The sequence below is a fragment of the Urocitellus parryii genome, chromosome X (assembly GCF_045843805.1).
Source record: "Urocitellus parryii isolate mUroPar1 chromosome X, mUroPar1.hap1, whole genome shotgun sequence".
NCBI classification, from domain to species: domain Eukaryota; kingdom Metazoa; phylum Chordata; class Mammalia; order Rodentia; family Sciuridae; genus Urocitellus; species Urocitellus parryii.
Window position 1 is genome coordinate 130,664,069 of NC_135547.1, and position 11,096 is coordinate 130,675,164.

Consider the following 11,096-nt stretch of genomic DNA (forward strand, 5'->3'; position numbering starts at 1 on the left):
ACAAAACTAACTAGGATAAAAACATATTTAGTTTATGTAATAGCTACCTTGAATTCTGGCAGAGTTTTACATTATAATCCCCTGTTTGAGGTCCTGGCAATCGTGACAAAAACCAACTTTTGGACACAACCTTAAATGCACTGAAATCTGGCCTACTTCTTTCATACTCACTTTCACATGAGATGGGACATAGAGCCTTATCTCAAGCAAGGCGGGGCTCATCATAAGTCTTAAATACTATAGTTCTGAAGCTGATCTTTGCTTTTTAGACATCTACATAAATTGTTGCTCAAATTTACATGAATATTAGCTAACACAATATAATGTCATATCTGAAACATGAATTAAAGAAAGGCTGAAAACTTTTAACCTTTTGTAGAAAAGTAGCAAAGTACTTTTGTGTTTTACAATAAAACCTTTACCCAGATTAGGCTCTCATTAACTTAAAAATACATTTAAATTGTGTCTCAGTGTAGAAAGCAGCATAGAACTTTACATATCTTACTGATACCAAGTCCAGTTATAGAACACAATTGATAAAGCTTTTACCTCACAGACTTGTATACCTGGAAGATATGAATACATTAATGGCACCAATTACATTGATGTTTTTATATTAACCAAGTTTAGCTTTTAAAGAAATAACATAGCACAATTCTCTAAAACAACAGCACTTGTTTAACCAGCTGTTTAATTCTTTAAGATTACTTGCTCAAAAACTTACACTTATAACCAACTTGCACAGACCTTTTTTATCACTTACTAAAACCCTTTTAATTACTTAAACTCCTATCCAGAAACACACTTTCCCTCTATTAAATCCATACCTAGAACCTTCTAGTTTTTCTTTTTTTATCTGTTAACCTCCTTCTGTTCACATTTAGAAACAATACCTGTAAACCTTTGAATCTAAGCAGATTATTTCATAGACATCAACATTTTATTAGGGCCTTTTTGAACACCTAGAAAAGCTTATAAGCTTAATTTTAAAGACATGTTTACTTTCATCTGTTTACCCAATTTAAATTGAATCATTTGAATCACGTGAATCAAAGATATTTGGATCCATATTTTTTTAATTTTTATGAGCGCTCCTCATCTGTCAATTGTTATATCACTGCAGGATATATGGACATACACATATACAGACATACCGACATACAATACGTAACACAAGTGTAACACATAACACAATGGTGAAGGCCTTGCAGCTTTCTCAGGTGAAATCTCATTGCAATGTTAAAAAACTCCAGTTGATGAAAAATAGAACTTATCAGGAAAAACATTAACTTGTCTGTAGGAACAAAATCATGAGCTCAAAGAAAAAAATTACAGAATCTAAAAAAAAGCAAAAGTCCTAAAAAGTTGACCGGCCAGTAATTAGTAAATGCCATACAATTTACTCTTTGATTTAATCTAGTTTGAGTTCAGGTAAAAGACACCTTTATTTATTTTTTTTTTTGGGGGGGGGCCTGAGCTCCAAGCTGCTTCTGTTTGCATATCAGCTTAAAGCCCTGGCTGAGGTCTGGAAGGGACTGGGAAAACCAGAATTCTTGAGCAGAAACTTTATGCCTAAGGCATTTAACCATAAGTCACAATTTATCTTCCTACACTAGAAAAATTTGCTCACACAAAACTGAAAATAGGATCTTTCTTGATAATATAAAGGCCACCATCAGAAAAAGTTCCTTCAGGATCATTAAGCTACTTTCTTTGTTCTGAAGTTCCTAAAGTAGTATTAAGTTACATTAAATCACCTGGAAAAAAATCCACACTACCATGTATATCTAAAATTAAGCTTTGAAATTTCCCAAGACTGTTGCTAATTAATGTCATTTCAATAAGCCAGACCAACGTTTTAATTTAACACTTTTTTTAAAAAATCTTACACACTGAGAGAAACGGATACCAAATCATAATTTACTATCCTTGCCCAAATCAATGCGCTGTATATCTAGTGAAATCTCCTTAGGCTACCCAGTTTAAAAATTGATGAAAAAATAAAACTGAATGATTGGGAGTTACTTGCCAACTTGGAAGCAGAGTTCTTTTAATTTTCTATCCTAAGTATTTAAGTTCTCTGGCATGAATTACCTGAAATCACAAACTTAACAATTACCTAACCCTAACTTTTAACTGCAAGGTAGTGCAATAATTTAGAAACCCATTCAGATACCAGATTGTTACAAAAAAATTAATTTTGTTAGACACACATTTAACTTAGACTATCTTTAAAAAAACAATCAGACAAACAGATAAGAATATATCTCTCCAGGTTTTGAACTTTCATTTAATTATGATTCCCATCAGTGGCACCTTAGATTTCCCATGAGTGGACCAGATGTTCTCACATAGGGGCAATTCTCAGTGTGACTGACTTACTGCATTTAGGTGAAGTAATCCTTACAGTGAAGAGAAAAAATGAGGAAATTTCCCCAAAGTGAAAAAGGCTCTGGCAGCTGCTGGGAATTCCTCAGTTTTCCCTTGCACTTACAGGATTGATTAGCTTCTCTAGTTTGGTTTGACCTTAGGCACTAGGCATATCACTTAACCTTCCAGTAGAGTCAGTTTTTAATTTGCCTTAGGTCTTAAAGGGGGAAGGGTGTATGTACTTTGATCGGCCCAAATTTTTCTCTTGATTCTTTTTCCTCAGTGAGTCCAAGATTTTTCTCTAAAAATGCCTCTCTTGGTAGCTTAAAGAACACAGCTCATTTTAAACATTAGGAGGTAAAACAGACTATTGAAAGTTACCTATGCACCTTAGGGAACTTGGGCAGATTTTACTAATTATCTCATGTCTTTCTCAGTCCTGCAACCTGAATTGCTAACTTTTCTGACCTGCGAAGGAAGGGAAGCATCCAGGAGGAATGGATGCGGTGTTGGGAGTGTTGCACGGCCCATTCGGAGGCAAAAGTGATTGGGGCTTTACTCACGCCAATTGCTCTCAGACAGAAAAGCTGTAAATGGCTTTGGCAGAACCCAACATGCTGCTCTGTACCGAACAGGTGATTGAGAGCTGCCTAGGCCGAGAAACCTCTCACCTGAGTCTTGTAGCCGTCGGGTGCTCACCTAACCTCCAGAAAGAAAGAGAGAAAAAGATGCACCTCAAACAGACATGGGGTGCGTGCACTTACTTCGGTGTAGAATCTCGGTCTGGGACAGAATTTATGCCTGAAAGTTCGGCTCCCATCCCCAAGCCAATTAATGCCAATTTAATAATGAGGACCGTTTTTTTTTTTTTTATTTTTTAGTTCTCAGCGGACACAACATCTTTGTTGGTATGTGGTGCTGAGGATCGAACCCGGGCCGCACGCATGCCAGGCTAGCGCGCTACCGCTTGAGCCACATCCCCAGCCCCGAGGACCGGGTTTTGAGAAAAGTTAAAGCGAGATATCAAAGTTCTTAGATCCCCAGCAGGCATTCCTTAACCACAGCGGGTGCACTCAGGTCAACTAGGGGAAGAAAAGAAAACACTGCTTCCCTAATCTCGCTTACAATTTAGGTTAAAATCTAGCTAAAGTTATCTCCACACCTCTAAGGCAGATTGGAATTTGGGACTCTGCATCGGTTCAAAGTAAAACAATGCCATCACACTTAACAGAGACACAGACAAAAAGACAGAGACACACACAAAGACATAGATTCCCTTTTCAGATTGTCAAAAAAATGAAAATGGGTGCTGGCCCCAAGCCGACTGGGGCCTTCCCTTCAGACAAACGGATTGGGAGAGCACCCCCCTCAGATTGGGTCTGACAACCCCAGATTGGGAGATTAGTTCCCTTGCCAGGGTGTTGGGGTGGAGACAGACAGGACAACAGAAACAAAAATATAAAACACAAAATTCGCAGCACGGCCACAGAATTCGCTTTACCAAATACTTCACAAAATACTTTACTACACGCAGTCCACTCAGAACCCAGAAAGGGGCTGGGGACGTCTCCCGACCATGGGGGATGGACCCGGAGGGTTATTGGTGGCTGGATCTACTTTTCTTTTTTTTCCTCCCAGGAAACCTGGATGGAATCAGGAGCCGGTACGGGTTGGGGCTGATAGGGTGGGGGTGGGGCTTCGGAAGGAGATCCTGGAGCAGGCTTAGGCGGAGAGAAAGGGGCAACCCAAAGGGGGGGGTCAGAGGCCAAATTTTCCCAGGTAACGATGTAGGGTCAGAGTGTCCCTGAGGACCTTGGATGAAAACCTGGGACTTCACCTGTAATATAAGATCAGGGTTAAATGTTCCTTCCTTAGGCCAGCCCGCATTGAGTGTTGGCCATTCCGCAGTGCAGAGTGTTATCCATTTCTTCTTTTTGACCTCTACCAAGAGGTTATCTGCTCGATTTCGGATGTCCTGCCAATGGTGAGACTCAAAGGGGTGGTGATTCATTGCCCCATGTTAGTTTTAGATGAGGAGATAGAATACAGAGACAGGAGCAATAACACAATAATCACAATAACACTACAATCAGACAGAATAGAAAGAGCGCTGCGAAGATTCAAAACAGATGGCTTAGGTGGAGCGGAAGCCCCACCGTTGCCTACAAAAATCCCTGGGACGTCTCCCGGGGTGGCAGGGGAGAAGTCCGAGTTCGTCAACTCCTTCTCAAGCTGCCCAGAATACAGAGCGACTACGCGTAATCATACAGATGCAGCGCATAGAAACAAAGTATCAGTCAAGGGTTACAAACATAGAAGTGACACCAGACGACAGGACAAACACGACATGAGTTGGCCAGCTTATCTCCCAGTGATGCCTGTGGTCCTCGGGCAGGGATCGGACGGGGAGGGGGTCTTTATATCTCGGTGGGACCTCCAATGAAAGACACCCTGTTAATGAAAGACCCCCAGTTACCCTGTCCAAGGAGAATCACACGAAACACTGGCTGCAAAAGCACGAGGTGGTTTATTGAGACACAGGCGCCTGCGGGTGCCCAGCAGAACCTCAGCCGGAGCTTTGGTGAACTGGCACACTGGGCTTAGGGATACAGAGATTTTTATAGGGTAAAGGAGCAGATTTCGTGCGCGTGGCAAGCAACAGGTTTCTTACTGGTTCCTTTAAATCCAGCATATAGGCCACCTAGGGGGTACAGGTCTGCATTCTATTCTTTCTGTTCCTGCTTATCTGTTCCTGTTTATTCATTCATGCCTCAGGATGCGGGTGCTCTGTCCTTTCTCAACCGGTTATGTGGAAAGCACATCAGGCTGCACCTGTGCCTGTATCTTGATTTCATATCTTGGCCTTAGGTAACTGGGCTAACTGGGCTAGGGTCTTTCACTATGTGCAGTAGTCACCGCATCAATGCAAATGTATAAACAGTTTGAAAATAAAATGATGTGAGTCCTACACCATGGAAGCAGACACCATGAGTAAACCCTACTTTACTACCTCTCCTAACATCAGAAAAAATATTTCAAAACTAAATTTTTTTAAAGAGAGAGAGAGAATTTTAATATTTATTTTTTAGTTTTCAGCGGACACAACATCTTTGTTTGTATGTGGTGCTGAGGATCGAACCCGGGCCGCACACATGCCAGACAAGCGTGCTACTGCTTGAGCCACAACCCAAGCCCTGAAAACTAAAATTTTATTGAGAGATAACAGCTGTGAGACATGGACACATGAGGTTAAGGTGTTACTGAATGCTCCATCTTCTTTCCCAATGCCAATCCCATAATAAGAACACAACTGTGACATTACAGACAAAAATGGATTGCTAGTAAAGGAGCAGCACAGTGACTCCTACCCAAGTGGCTGTGATTCTCCTCAACAGGAGACATGCTTGACGTTTTTGCAGAGAGGGGGTTTCAGGGATTGAACTCAGGAGCACTTGACCACTGAGCCACATCCTCAGCCCCATTTTGTATTTTATTGAGAGCCAGCATCTCACTGAGTTGCTTAGCACCTCGTCTTTGCTGCATCTGGCTGTGCATATTTAATCCTCCTGTCTCAGCCTCCCTAGTGGCTGGGATTAAGGCATCACCACCACACCTGGCACAAAGCAAAATATTTCATTATTGAGGTGAAAAGTCTTTAGTTGAAAGTCAGTTAGAGTTTAAAATTTTATTATTCTGGGACTGTGGGGGTTTGCGATTGCAGAAACCTAAAACACAGTCCAGTAGACACAAAAGCCAGTAGAGTCCACACAATGTTAGATCATCCACCCTCATGGCCTCCCCGGGATATGAAAGCATCCTATCACCTCCTTTATGTCCTTACCAATAGGAAGGATTCCAGGGTCAACTGAAAATGCAAGCTGACTTTGGCACCTGAAAGAGAATCTCATGTCAACAGAAGAGTGGGGTGCCATGAGGACAATGGGGGGAAGCAATGACAGAATGACAGACGTGCCACATCTTCCTCCTATGTGAAGGCTGAGTATTGGAGGCAACTCCAACCAAGGGGAGGGACACACAAAGGTCTTGGACTGAATATCAGGCCCCAGATCACCTGGATTGCAGATGTGATCTGGAGCTCTGCACAAACCTCTGAAAGACCCATTTCCCAAACAGGGACAATCCCAGGCCTGCCTGAGCCCCTCATCCCCATATTTCATCAGGACATGGGTCTCAGAACAAGAAATGTATTGAGAATTGGACCTTGTTATCCCCATAAGTCCTTCCTGGCTGCTTGGGTGCATGCAGCTGGGCTCTGGCCTCTTGAAGAGCTGAGTAGGAAGGTGAGATCCAGAGAGGTGTCAGGTAGCCCTGCTGGATGACCAGCTTTCCCATGGTGAGTACAGCCACAGAGGGCTTGGGGGTGGATGTGGGCCTGTCCTCTGGCAGCAAGGGCAGACAACATCTGAAACACAAGGATTTCCCTGGAGGAGGATTCAAAATGGAAGGAGCAGACTGAGACTCTGCTGACCACACCAAATGAATCCCGTCCATACAAGTTGCCTGGCCAGACCAGCACCCTGATGAATCCTGTCAGGCCCCCTCTCACTTTTTCAAGTTTTAAAGTGAAAGGGACAGCGACTGCGGGGAGGGCAGCCTTGGTCAGGGAAGCTCAGAATACACATGGGCTTGAACACTCAGACAGCGGGACAGGGAACCTGGCTTCATCCCTGGCCTCTCTGATGGGTGTGTCTTGTTCAAGGGTATCTAGGCTGATTCCATACTTTAGGTATTGTGAATTCAGCTGCTATAAATATTGATGTGCCTGCATCACTGAACTATGCTGATTTTAATTCCTTTGCATATAAACTGAGGAGTGGGATAACTGGGTCACATGGTGGTTCCATTCCAAGTTTTCTAGGGAATCTCCCTATTGCTTTGCAGAGTGGTTGCACCAATTTTCAGTCTGACCAACAATTTATGAGTTTGCCATTTCCTCCACATCCTTATTTATATTTACTTTTGTTCCTGATAATGGTCATCCTGACTGGAGTGAGATAGAATCTCAGTGTAGTTTTCACTTGTATTTCTCTAATTCCTAGAGATGGCAAACTTTTATTCATATATTTGTTGATCATAGATGACTGTGTGTTTAATGTGTGACTGGTGCTGGGCTCCAGGTTCATCCTATTGCAGATGAACATTTATCTTTCCTAGAATCATTTTAGAAAACTCTTTCCTCATTGATGGTTTCAATCTGGTTGCTAAAGAGAATTACTCACAAATGTGTTTATTCTTCAAATCTTTCCATTTGTTTATAGGTAATCTGTTCTCATGCTACAGCTTCATGGCTTGATCACTGTAGTTTTTTAGTGAACATTAATCTCACTGTGTTAATGTTGAACCACGAACCAATGAAAAGATCACCAACTCCAATTTTAAATCAAACTAAAGCAAGCTTGTATTGTGTACACAAAAGCTGCCCACCAGCAGCTGTCTGTCCCAAAGCCAGGCTACAGATCAGCACCCCAGCTCTTCAGGTGAAAGGTTTTATAGCTCCAAAAGTTACAAAGGAGGAGGGAGGTGCCTTGGGAATTTACAACTAATAGAATTCTGGCAAGCATAATAAGAAGACAGACAGCAGATTAGTAATCTACATGGCCTAATATTTCAAGGTAGGGAGTAAAGTGAGATTGCAACATCAGAATTTATGAGGTGCTGCTGGGGTTTTAGGGAGGGTTGTTACCTGGTCAAGGAGAGCCAGGCATGGGTGAGTTCAAAGCCCAGGCAGGAATTTCACACAAGTTTAAACATCAGCTTGTCAGATCAAATAGAAATCTTAAGCAAAACAGAAATGAACTTTTCTTAAGGTTTTCATGATATGACTCCCAATCGTAAAAGGAATGGAATTTCATTTGGTTCATCAGTAAACCACAGAGTTTTCTCATGCATTTTAAAGACTGGTTCACAGTATTGTTTTTTTTCACAAATGTGTGTGGAATATTGGGAGCTTGTCAATTTCTCTCCAGTGTGGAGACTACACAGAACTTTTAGATCAATTTGTGGCATACAGTTTTCTTTTTTCAAATTTAAAAATCTATTCATAAATCTTTATTTTGCTTTTACAAAACAATTATTAAAGTCATGAAGACTTAACAAAATGCGAGCCTTATTGAGTATTATTACAATAATCGATCATTGAATCAATGGCATTTTTTAAAAAAGAACAAATCTAGGTGCCATTGACAGATGAATGGATAAAGAAAATTGGTACACACACACACACACACACACACACACACACAGGAATATTACTCAGTTAATAAAAAATAAAATGCTAGTAAATAGTAAATAGATGGAAATGGAGAATATATTGCTGCACAAAATATGCCATTCCCAAAAATCAAAGGCCAAATGTTTTCTCTGATGTGCAGATGCAAATTCAGAAGAAGGCACAGAGGGTGGGCTGGGGAAGAATAGAGGTACTGTGTATTAGACAGAGGGGAGTTGGAGGAGGGGAAGGTGCACAGGGGTAGGACTGAGAGTAGCATAAATCAGACACTATTACCCTCTGTACATATATGATGACAGGATTGGTGTAACTCTACACCATGTGCAACCAGAAGAATGAGAAGTTATACTCCACCTATGTATGATGTGTCAAAATGCAAGTTCAAAGCAAGGCTCAGGAACTTGTAGAGACCATAAGCAACTCAGCAAGACCTTGTCTCTAAATAAAATATAAAAAATGCTCAGTGGCTAAGAACCCACACATTCATAACCTGGGTAACAAGATATGTTTTCTCTTCTTAGAAAACAAGAGGAGGAACACCTAATGACAACTGTGAATTTACCTCAAAATGATCACACTGAGGGTTTTATTGAGCCTGCACTGAACAAGGAGGCCTTCCTATGCTTGGGCCCCACTAATAAGGATAGTCCCCTCAAGTCTTTTTGGGGTACATCTAACACTGAAACAACTGATTCCGGTTAGCTGAATCACTCTGTAGTTATCCCTCATGCTCACTGCCTGGGATACAAGTATCCATATTTAACCATATTATGTTAACTCACTGCTGAGGGTAATTCAAGTTTAAGAAACAAAAAAAGGGAAAACTGCTGCCACATCTCATCTGGATTCCTCTAAAATGATAGTGTGCCCAATTATTGTCTAGGACATGTATCATTACATAAACATATGTTTTGTATAATATTCATGAACACATAAAAAGTTTTATATATATACAATATAGGAATAAAATTTTGTGGTGCAAAATGTAAAAAGCTGTTAAAAATTGAAATATTTTTAAGTATCTTGAAACTCAAAACACACACACACACACACACACACACACAAAAAAAAAAAAAAAAGACTAAAGTGTACCTAATTAGCGGACTTTCTGCATGTCACCCCACCCCAGGCTGAGGTCACTCCCAGTGTGCCACACATGCTGGAAAAGCACTCTACCATTCAGTCCCTTGTACTGATCTTGACATAGAATCTTGGTCACTTCTCCAGTCTGACCTTTGACTCATGATTCTCCTGCCTCAGCCTCTTGAGCAGCTAGAATTAGAGTGTGTGCCCCAGTGCCACAAGATTTGGTGTGCCTTATCAGAAGTGTCATTTTCATTGAGAAAATGTTTGAAATGAGAAAATCTAAAAGAATTTCAATTTAAATGCATCAGGAAGTTTTTAAAAGTCTTTTACAAACATGTTCATAGCTTTTACAATTCATTGAATTGATGATTTCTTATCCCCAAACATCCATTATATACAATAAGATTTAAGAAAAAAGACTGAGCAGTGATGCTCTTACCATTTCACTGGAAACATATTGCTTCATCCTAACTCTCCCTAGTCTTGAGCACTGATAATTCAGTGAGATATAAACATTCATCAAGCTCAGGATTGAATGTGAGTCCACGTGAAGTGAGGCCTCCAAGAAGTGGAAAGGAAGGGGCACCCTCAGTTCATGTCTGTCTACAATCTGATGTGGATTCAGTCCTTTGTCAACAAAAGTAAAAATAATAATGCTTACCTTTAAACAGGTAGCAAGGCTGAGAGAGGATGCAACTCAGTGGTAATGCACCCAATGCCCAGTACTGCAACAAATAAACAGATGCATAAAAAAGGCACTTGTTGTGGCTCACATCTATAATGCTAGAGACTCAGGAGCCTGAGTCAGAAAGACCTTTAGTTTGAGGTCAGCCCCAGAAATTTAGTGAAACCCTGTATCAAAACAGAAAAAGCACCAGGTGCAGTGGAATGCATCTGTAATTCCACTGGCCCAAGAGGCTTAGACAGGAGGATTATGGGTTCAAATACAATCTCACAAATTTAGCAATGGCCTATGCAACTCACCAAGACACTGTCTCTAAATGAAAAATAACGGTGCATCTGGGGATGTGGTCTAGTGATTAAAAACCCCTTGTCTGGGCTGCAGATTTGTCTCAAGCAGCAGAACGCATACCTGGCATGTGTGGGGTGCAGCACCACATAAAAAAATTAAAAAATAAAGATGTTATGTCCACTGAAAACTAAAATTAAATATTAAAAATTCTCTGTATATATATATATATATTTATTTTTTAAGAAAGATCCTGTTGTACTAAAAAGAGAGTGATAGAGAGAAAAATATAAAGACAAATCAGAAAGTAGATTGTATTCACATAATTCCAACAAGTTCCTCATGGGCCCCACACTCATTACCAAGTACTTAGGGTCTGTGTGATATTGGCACTTTTGTGAAAATTTGAAAAAAAAATAT